Source organism: Rhinopithecus roxellana, chromosome 2, assembly GCF_007565055.1.
Source record: "Rhinopithecus roxellana isolate Shanxi Qingling chromosome 2, ASM756505v1, whole genome shotgun sequence".
Lineage (NCBI taxonomy): Eukaryota > Metazoa > Chordata > Mammalia > Primates > Cercopithecidae > Rhinopithecus > Rhinopithecus roxellana.
Window position 1 is genome coordinate 24,471,252 of NC_044550.1, and position 10,950 is coordinate 24,482,201.

A 10,950-nucleotide genomic window follows, 5' to 3' on the forward strand; every position below is an offset into this window, starting at 1 on the left:
GCCCAGTAGTTCAAGATCAGCCTGGGCAAGGTAGGGAGACTCCCATTTCTACAAAAAAACAAAAAAATTAGCCAAGGATGTTGGTGTGCACCTGTGGTCCCAGCTACTTGGTAGGCTGAGGTGGGAGGATCTCTTGAGCCCTAGAGTTTAGGCTGCTGTGAGCTGTGATTGCACCACTACACACCAGCCTGGGCAACAGAGCAAGATCCTATCTCAAAATAAAGAAAATTTTTCTTGTGTCAGGTTTATAGTATTAGTACAGCCTAAGGAAGAAGTATATTCAAGCCTTTCATTGACCTCCAAAAACAATCGGTATGTATTGATACAAACAGAACATTCTGATGCTTTCTTTTAAACCCATATATATAGGCAGTCTAACTCTGTCCCAAATTTCTAAGAAGTATCAGGAAGCCTAAGTCTCTGTGATTACTTTTGGCTCTGCTTCTACTAACGACCATTTAGCATTTGCTGACTCTCATTAGGCTGAATAGATCCACACAAGAAGCTCATCTCCTGTTCTTGCATTCTCCATCTACCTCTTAACCACAGTGAGAAAGACTGATACACATCTTTTTACACAAGCTTTCCAGAGAAGCTGACTTTGCTGAAGTTTGGGGACGATGGAGAGAATTTACTTCAGAGAAACAGAAATATCTATAAAATAACATTTTAATTGCTGTTTCTACAAAGTCTTGTAAGCATTTCTGTAACTTGGCCGACAAACTCCTGCCCTGCTGTTCAGTTGTCTAGCTGTTCTGCCTCCTGGGTTCCATCCCTCATAGAATAAAAAAGTCATATTTTCTTTTTCTTTCTGTCTTTTTTGTTTGTTTGTTTGTTTGTTTTTTTTAGACAGAGTCTGGCTCTGTCACCCAGGCTGGAGTGCAGTGGCATTATCTTGGCTCAGTGCAACCTCTGCCTTCCAGGTTCAAGCAATTCTCGTGCCTCAGCCTCCCGAGTACCTGGGACTACAGGTACCTGCCACCACGCCCGGCTAATTTTTGTATTTTTAGTAGAGATGGGGTTTCACCACGTTGGCCAGGCTGGTCTTGAACTCCTGGCCTCAAATGATCTGTTCACCTTGGCCTCCCAAAGGCTGGGATTATAGGCATGAGCCACCGCACCTGGGGCCTCTTAAAAAGTCCAATTTTCTTACACAGAAAGATTGAAATCACTGCAACCTTCTTCAAACTCTTCTCAAGGCCTCCCAGTACAGAGTTCAAGAGCCAGAATAAACTTTGAAATTATGGCTGCCGGGTCAGCCACAGCACATTTTCAGAACACAGCCATATCTTTCCCCATTTTTGATCACAAGGTAGATTGTAAGGAGAGAGGAGTTAATTCAAATTGCCTGAAGAATGACTTCCTGATTATCAGAACAATCAAATAATAAAAGCAGTGCCCAGAGAAAATTATAATGTGCCACAGTTGAAAATACTGTGAAAAGGTAAATAACAATCTACCTGGATAAAGTACATAGAATACGATTATATTTTAAAAATCAAAAGTCATCCTTAATCATAAATTTCTTACTTTATGTGTATGTGCATGCATTTCCATGTGTTTTTATTTAGTTATGTTTTTATATCATTAAAACTTTTTCCACTTTGACAAGCGTATGACTGGGAATGTCTCCCAATTTTCTTTGTGATAGTTAATTTCCACATAAGCAGTCATCAAATTATAACATAACTCTAAAATATTTTCATTCAGTAGGTTAGATTCTAAAACCAAGGAAAAGATTAAAAATCTTGTTCCTTGGAAAAGTATGCATATTCAATGTTTCTGAGCCACTCATCAAAGTTTGAAGAGTGCAGATGAAACAAGCTGAAAAGGTTAAACCCCTGAAGGCTTATTACTTTTACTTATTAATGAGAAATGCATAAGTGAATTTGTGACTTTCAGGCTGTTTGAAACAGCCTTATTACAGAGCCATAATTTGTGTGTGTGAGTGGGTGCGTGTGCATGTTGGTATGCACCAAAGTTTTATGTGTTCATTCCTTGCATTTGAAGTACTCTTTGATGACATCTTTGGCCTGACACTCCTTGCCAGCATCCTTAACTTCTACACAACTGCCACCAACCACTTTACAGGACTTCCCCTCTCTGTCAGTTTCGCAGAGGCCTACTTATTCCTCCAGTTTCTTGTCATCAACCTTAAGTCGGTTGATTTGGTGTTTAGCACAAAAGGCCTCCACCAACTTGACATACACAGGCTCATCAGAGTTGGATGCAAGCACACTAAGATGGGCTTGGCACTTGTCTAAGGCTTTGGCAGCCTCGAGAATTCCACATGCTAGGTCATCATGGACGAGGGCAGTCTTCAGCACCTCTTGTAAAGCAGTATTAACATCCATTAAACCTCCAGCAGTAATGCCTTCCTCGGCCATGGCGGTGGCTTACTGTGAAGCTGAATCTTGAATGTACCCAAGCCTCCACTTCCATGCGACTAGGTGTTGGCAGGGTAAGAAATGCATAATTTACGTATCTTTAAATTTGTTCAACATAAGTGTACAATGATTTCTTGTAAATTTATGGAGTTGTGTAGCAACCACTGTTCACTTAAAAGTATTTTCATCACTCCAAAAAAGTCCCTGGTGCCCATTTGCAATCACTTACATTCCTACTCTCAGGTCCAGGCAACAATTGATTTTTTTTTTTTTTTTTTTTTGGTCACTGTAAGATTTGCCTTTTTCTTAAGGTTTCTTGTAAATGAAATTACACAAGGTAGTCTTCTGTGTCTGGCTTCTTTCACTTAACATAATGTTTTAGGGTTCATCCATGTTGTATCATGTATCAATAGCCATTCCTTTTTATTGCTGAATAGTATTCCACTGCGTAGATAATATATCACTTTTTATGTATCCACTCATTAGTTTATGAACATCTGGATTGTTTCCATCTGGCTATTACACATAATGCTGTTATGAACATTCATGTGCGAATTTTGTGTGGGTACATGTTTCCAACTCTCTTGGGTATATATCTAGCAGTGGAATTTCTAGATTAAAGATTCTATATTTACCTTTTTGAGGAACTGCCAAACTGTTTTCCATAGCAGTTGCACTGTTTTTGCATTCCTAACCAGCAATGTATGAGGTTTCCAATTTCTACACACATCTTAGCAAAAACTTGATATTGTCAGTCTTTTTTATTATAGCCATTTTAGTAGGTATGTAATAATAGCATGTAGTTTTATTTTGCATTTCCCTAATGATTAGTGGTGTTAAGCATTTCTTCATGAGATTATTAGCCATTTTGTATTTTCTTTGTTAAATGTTTATTCAGATTGGGTGTGGTGTTCCATGCCTGTAATCCCAGCACTTTGGGAGGCCAAGATGGGTGGATCACCTGAGCTCAGGAATTTCAGATCAGCCTGGCTAACATGGTGAAACCTCATCTCTACTAAAAAATACAAAAATTAGCCAGGTGTGGTGGCACATGCCTGTAATCCCAGCTGCTCTGGAGGCTGAGGCAGGAGAATCGCTTGAACCTAGGAGGCAGAGGTTGCTGTGAGCTGAGATTGTGCTACCACACTCCAGACTGGGCAACAGAGAAAGACTCTGTCTCTACATAGCTTTTGCCTATATATATATATATATATATATTTGTTTTGTTTTGTTTTTGTTTTTTTGGTATTTTTTTAGAGAGATGAGGTCTCGCTATGTTACCCAGGCTGATCTGAAACTCCTGGGCCCAAGCAATTCTCCCACCCTAGCCTCCCAAAGTGCTGGGATTACAAGCATGAGCTACCACACCCAGCTCTTTTCCTTATTTTTTAGTTGGATGGTTTGTCTTCCATTTATTGAGTTATAAGTATCCCTTATGTAGTCTGGATGGAAATAGTTTACCAGATGTATTACTTGCAAATATGTTCTTCCAATTTGTGGCTTGTCTTTTTATTTTTTAAGACTCAGGTTTTGAAATCAGAAAAAAAATATATAATGGACTCAATATTATTTGAAAAATTGTACTTAATCTCCTAATAATTTTATGCTTTTAAATCTTTAAACACAATACAGACAGAAAATGGAAACTGGAATTACAATTTACTTCCTAGAGGATGAACTATAACACAGGAAAAGCCTTTTTTTTTTATTTTTTGTTACATATGTATATTTGTGCCAAGCCTTTTATTATAATATGTTTTGACATGAGATTAGTGGTTTACAGCTAATTGGCTGAGGGAGAAGAGTCCTGATTTGTAGCATTTCCAATTTTCGTGGTATAAATACTCCCCCAGGGACAATTTTAAGGCACTAATGGTTTAAAACCAACTCAAAAAGTTTCTGAACATTTAGCTATTGACCCTAGAGAACCAGAAAGAACCAGCTCTAGCATACTACTAAAAATCCATGATTGAACTGGTAGTAAAAAGTCTTAAAGAGAAATGAAAGAAGAAGGAAGGGAAGGGAAGGGAAGGGAAGGGAAGGGAAAGGAGAAGGAAGGAAGAGACAAGAGGAGGGGAGGGAAGGGGAAGGGAAGGGAGGGGAGAGGAGAGGAGAGGAGAGGAGAGGAGAGAAGAGAAGAGAAGAGAAGAGAAGAGAAGAGAAGAGAAGAGAAGAGAAGAGAAGAGAAGAGAAGAGAAGAGAAAAGAGGAGGAGAATAGAAGAGGACACCTGCTTTGGAGGAATTTGCAGATTACCAAGAAAGATATCACTGATCCTTTACATGAAAATGAAATGAAAATTAGTTTTTAAAAAAACAAGTCAACAGATTATAAAAACACATAAATAAGCTCTACAAAGAATGAAAATGAAAATAAAGTCATTCTCTGGAGCAGAAAATGGAGACTATTTTATAACTGTGGTATCACTATCACTAATCCAGAAAACCCACTGAAGGGACTGTGGTGATTATGAGGAGTTCGTTCCATGTTGTTTGTGTGGTGCTGACTCTTCCCATTCACTTCTGGCCGCTAACACACAACTCTGGCCTATCCCCCTTAAACCTAGCATTGGTTCAGGAAAGAGCACATGGACCAGTCCCTCCAAAGCCCTCCCTGGAGCTTTTCCTGGAAGAAACAAGAGATCAGTAGGCATTAAGTTATGTAGGCCTTGAGTTGCAGTCTGCTCAAGTGATGACTCACTCTTCCCCCACTATTTAGCAGCTGTGGGATTTGGGAGGTGTATTAGTCTGTTTTTACACTGCTGACAAAGACATACCTGAGACTTGGCAATTTACAAAAAAGACGTGTAATGGACATACAGTTCCACATGGCTGGGGAAGCCTCACAATCACAGCAGAAGGCAAGGAGGAGCAAGTCACATCTTACATGGATGACAGCAGGCAAAAAAGAGAGCTTGTGTAGGGAAACTCCCATTTTTAAAACCATCAGATCTTGTGAGACTCATTCACTATCAAAAGAACAGTGCAGGAAAGACCTGCCCCCATAATTCAATCACCTGAACATTTAGCTATTGACCCTAGAGAACCAGAAAGAACCAGCTCTAGCATACTACTAAAAATCCATGATTGAACTGGTAGTAAAAAGTCTTAAAGAGAAATGAAAGAAGAAGGAAGGGAAGGGAAGGGAAGGGAAGGGAAGGGAAGGGAAGGGAAGGGAAGGGAAGGGAAGGGCATGCACCACCAGGCCCCACTGGGTTCCTCCTGCAACATGTGGGAATTGTGGGAGTTACAATTCAAGATGAGATTTGGGTGGGGACACAGCCAAACATATCATGAGGCATTAAAAAACAACTATACTATCTCCTTCTACATTACAAGGCACTCCCCCTAGCTACAGTGATTTGTCCAGAAGTAAGCTAATCAAGGCAAACCACAAGCCTTTCAATCAACCCTTCAGGAGCTACATGCTCTCTTCCCCAGGAAATGACCCCCTGGCCTAGCCTGAGGATACACATAACACATGCGGGATGGCAAGGCCCACAGAATCCCAGAGAAAGATTGATGAGGCCACTCTTGAAGATGGTTCTACATCTTTACTTTTTAATTGTGCAAACAAATAAATCTCTTTTGTTTAGCCAGTTTAAATTCCGTTTTATACTGCAACAAAAGCATTCTATTGGGTTCAACATCTTTCTACCTTTGTTTTTTTGGTTGTTGTTAACTTTTCTGTCATTTGATAGTGCCAAAATTTTGTAATTTTGTGCTCTTGGGCTTCAACTGTTCACGCATCTTTCTTTTTTTTTTTTTTTTTTTGGCAGTGGGGGTGCGGTGATGGAGTCTTGCTCCATCATCCAGGCTGGAGTGCAGTGGTGCAATCTAGGCTCACTTCAACCTCCACCTCCCAGATTCAAGCAATTCTCCCACCTCAGCATCCTGAGTAGCTGGGATTACAGGCATGCACCACCAGGCCCCACTCATTTTTGTATTTTTAGTAGAGACAGGGTTTCACTGTGTTGGCCAGGCTGCTCTCAAACTCCTGACCTCAAGTGATCTACCTGCCTCAGCCTCCCAAAGTGCTGAGATTACAGGCATGTCACTTGTCTTCTGATCTTTAAAGTCATCCAGCATATCTGTGGAAGCAAGCATGGAAGGACAAGGATGAGAACACGCTGCTATTGATCCACAGTCATCTGTCCTTTCTTAACCAACAATCTCTTTTCATGCAGGCCTGCTCGACCCAGTTTTGGACTGTCTAACTTTACTCCAACCTTGCCCACCAGCAGAACATTGTATCTATCAATTACCCCTGATTCCTTATGGAGAACTATGGCACCCTGGGCAAAGAACACCCTGTCTTGAAGCCCAACCCAGGCTCCTGGGACTTGTCCAGACTGAGGTCTTAGCACACACCTATTAAGAGAAAGAATCAAATAGCTGCAACATGACTTTCTACTGATTCTTCTGGCTTTTGTGACCATTCCATTTCAATTCTTTTCAAAAGTTCTATTGGCAATATCTGCTTCTTAAACATTAGCAATTCCTCAGGTTTAAGTGCCACATAGTAATTCTAGTTTTAATTAAATCCACAGAAATTAAGTGTTCTGTCCAAAATCAGGCTTGGAATTCAACTTTCTAAAGTCCAGGAGAGGATTCAGTTAATTTCTACATCTGGTAGAACAATCTTTAATAGCCTTAATTGGATAAACATCTTGGAAAAGTTTATATTTAATTCTGGGGGTGATGTTTTTCTTTTTCTTTTTTTGTAAAGACAGGGTCTTGCTATGTTACTCAGACCAGTCTTGAACTCCTGGGCTCAAGCCATCCTCCTACTTCAGCCTCTCAAAATTCTAAGTTTACAGACATGAGACCCCATCGTGCTCAGCCTGGATGTCATGTTTTTAAGCAGAATGTCGATATATAAATACATTCTGAATGAAGAATCCAAAAGGCTTTATTAGGTGGGGAAAGTAAAGGGACTAAGAATGTTCTCTCTTGAGAAGAAAATTCTTAGGAGAGAGCAGACAGCTGTCTCACATATCTAAGTGTCTGGACTGTATAAAAGAAACTGGATTTAGGCCAGGTGCAGTGGCTCATGCCTGTAATCCCAGCACTTTGAGAGGCCAAGGCGGGTGGATCACCGGAGGTCAGAAGTTCAAGACCAGCTTGGCCAACATGGTGAAACCCCTCTACTAAAAATACAAAAATTAGGGTGTAGTGGTGGGCATCTGTAATCCCTGAGGCAGGAGAATTGCTTGAACCTGGGAGGCAGAGGTTGCAGTGAGCTAAGATTGTGCCATTGAACTCCAGCTTGGGTAACAAAGCGAGACTGTCTCCAAAAAAAAAAAAAAGAAAGAAACTAGATTTATTTCATGCTCCTCATGAGGAGGATTGGGAACAAGGATCAAAAGGAGCAATTAACTCAATTTGGATTAAATGTATAATAAATGAGATTTTTCTTCCTTCTTCTTCTTTTTGTTTTGTTTTCAGATAGATTCTCGCCCTCTTGCCCAGACTGGAGTGCAGGGGCATGATCATGGTCCACAGCAACCTCAGCCTCCTGAGCTCAAGCAGCCTTCCCACCTCAGCTTCCTTAAGAGCTGGGTACACAAGTACCCAGCTGTACTTGTAGAGCTGGAGTCTTGCTGTGTTGCCTAGGCTGGTCTTGAACTCCTGTGCTCAAGGGATCCTCCCACCTCAGCTTCCCAAAGTGCTGGGATTACAAGCAAGAGCCACTGTGCCTGGCCTTGAGATTTTTCAATAATTTGAATTGTTCCCAAAGGTAACAGATTGATTTGTGAGGTGGTGAACTCCCATCTGTAAAAAATGTTAAGCAGTATTTAGATTCCAACTTATCAGGGTTGCTGGAGATACACACTCCCAACTGGAAGTGGCTTTTAAGATCACAGATATTTTTTAAATTCTAGAATGTGTCTCAAATGAAATGCAATTTGTAAAATCTTAACTGGCGCTTCTCAAACTTTAGTGTGCATAAAATCACCTAGAAAACTGGTTAAAACACACATTCAGAGTCCCACCTCTCAGAGATTCTGATTCATTAAGTCTGAGGTAAGCCCCAAAATTTGCTTTTCTAGTAAGCTCACAAATGATGCTGATTCTGTTGGTCCACGAACCATGCTTTGAATAGCCCTGCAAATCACTATTTTTTATTCGATATTTGTAAAGAGATGAAAGTAAATTAAAAGACTTGGCAAGCAAAAAGAAATGAAAAGTAATGTGTACTTGGTGTTCAAATAGGAAATAAAACAGTGTAATGACGTACTTCAAAGGAAAAAAAATCTTCCAAAATATAGGCCACATCTACACAACAGTATGCAAATATTTGGAGAGGAAATTAAATAGTACATATGGCTATGGGTGTTCATTTCTAACTAAACTAAACAGTCCATCAAAGCCTTTCTTTCAGACATTTAATTAAGTAATTCTGAGGAGATGATGTCATTTAAATATTTCTTGTTTGGGGGTCAGGGACCCACTTAGGTTCAGGTATCTCTTCTGCTCATCTCTAAATCCTTGTTTAGCAACTCCACCCAGACCATTAGCAAAATCCAGGGTAAGCTTGTCAGGAGTAAAGGAGAGCTGTTTGGGACAGATAGTGTAATTCAGATTGTAAATGTCTTTACCCTTGAAGTGGAGATCTAAGAAATCATCTTAAAACGATAAGCTCCCTAATGGTAAGTTCAAAGGAAATCCTTATCCATACTTCAAGGCCTCATCTTAAATTGCACTCCCTCATTAAGTCTTTCCTGATTCCATCAATAGACTGTGAGCTCCAAATCCTTATCTCACTGGCAGATCTCTTAAGCTATAACCAACTAATTCCGAACTGTAATGTTATTTGTTGTATCAGTGTGGATCCAATCACACAGTGGGTTACATAGAAGAAATATAATACAAAGAATTATTAAACTCTGATAAATGAATATACAGAAACAAAGACAGTAAAATAAAACTATAAGGTACCCTAGGGCTGAAGGAGAGTAATCAAGGAAGAACAAAGTTGTAAAGGGGCCCCCTCCCCAGACCTGGGATACAGACCTCATTGGAGAAGGTGCAGTTCAGCCTGATAACAGAAACAGAAAAGTTCACTGGTTTGCATTAGCCAGAGCTAGTCTGGGGTCACTAGGAGAGCAGGAAGCATCCCTCCAGTGTGCAGCCAGAGCTTAGCAGATCAGAAGCCAGATGCATGGTTATGCACAGGTGGTGGGAATCCAGGCAGCAGGCAAGCCACACAGTAATGTCTCAGTGAAAAACTCCCAGTCTGTTGACAATCCACATGCAGGTTTGCACAGGGAATTGAGGCATTCATGTGGGCAGGAAGACTCTAGGACACCAGTTTCCATGCCAAGGGGTCCATGGGAAGCTTATTGCCAGGATAGGCTGAAACTACAAGGTTGCCTAGTGACTACGTATTCTAGGAATGTGACCAAAACAGAGTTCCACCAGATGTCTTCAAACCTACTCCACCAACTCGCCATGCAGTAGTCAGAAACAGCAGGAGACATCTTTCCAACAGCCTCTACTAAGAAAACTTAGCATCATGCTCACTGTAAGGAGGGGACACTCGAAAGAATTCTGCCCATTATCAAAGGGCATATATTCTGGAGTGAATCTGGAGCTAAGAGGCAATAAAGTGATGGTTGACATATATGTGTTATTACAAGATTGTTGATTCTTTTAGGATTAAAGACTGGGTTTCATCTCTGTAATCTCTGTGGTATCTAGGTCTCATTGTAACAAACTATTCCTCAGTAAAAATTGAAAATTCCTGGCTTTTTTTTCAGAAATTGACAAGCTGATCCTAAAATTTATATAGAAATGTAATGGACCCAACATAACCAAAGCGATATTTGAGAAAACAAAGTTTGAGGACTTGCATTTTCTGTTATCAAAACTTACTACAAAGCTACATTAATCAAGACAATATAGAACTGGCATAAGTGTAGACATATAGATAAGTAGAAGAGAACTGAGATCCCAGGAATAAATCATTAAATTTGTGGTGAATTGATTTTTTAACATAGGTGACAAGACAGTTCAATGGAGGAAGAATATATTTTATTTTCTTTTTTTTTTTTTTTTTTCTTGAGACAGAGTCTCGCTCTGTTGCCCAGGCTGGAGTGCAGTGGCCGGATCTCAGCTCACTGCAAGCTCCGCCTCCCGGGTTCACGCCATTCTCCTGCCTCAGCCTCCTGAGTAGCTGGGACTACAGGCGCTCGCCACCTCGCCCAGCTCATTTTTTGTATTTTTAGTAGAGACGGGGTTTCACTGTGTTAGCCAGGATGGTCTCGATCTCCTGACCTCGTGATCCGCCCGTCTCGGCCTCCCAAAGTGCTGGGATTACAGGCTTGAGCCACCGCGCCCGGCCGGAAGAATATATTTTCAACAAATGATGCCAGAACAACTGTCTACCCATATGCAAAAGAATGAATTTGAACCCCTATGTCATACCATATACAAAAATTCAATCTAAATGGATCATATGTCTAAATGTAAGAGTGAAAACTATAAAACTCTTAGAAGAAAAGATTGGAATAAATCTTTATGACTTTGGATTAGGCAATGATTTCTTAGCTATAGCATCAA

At 40.4% G+C, this 10,950-nt stretch overlaps 1 pseudogene; it reads right to left on the bottom strand.

Annotated features, from left to right (window-relative positions):
* Nucleotides 1-1,991: 1,991 nt before the first annotated feature.
* On the bottom strand, nt 1,992-2,387 carry LOC104682605 (annotated as a pseudogene).
* Between the last annotated feature and the right edge of the window lie 8,563 nt (nt 2,388-10,950).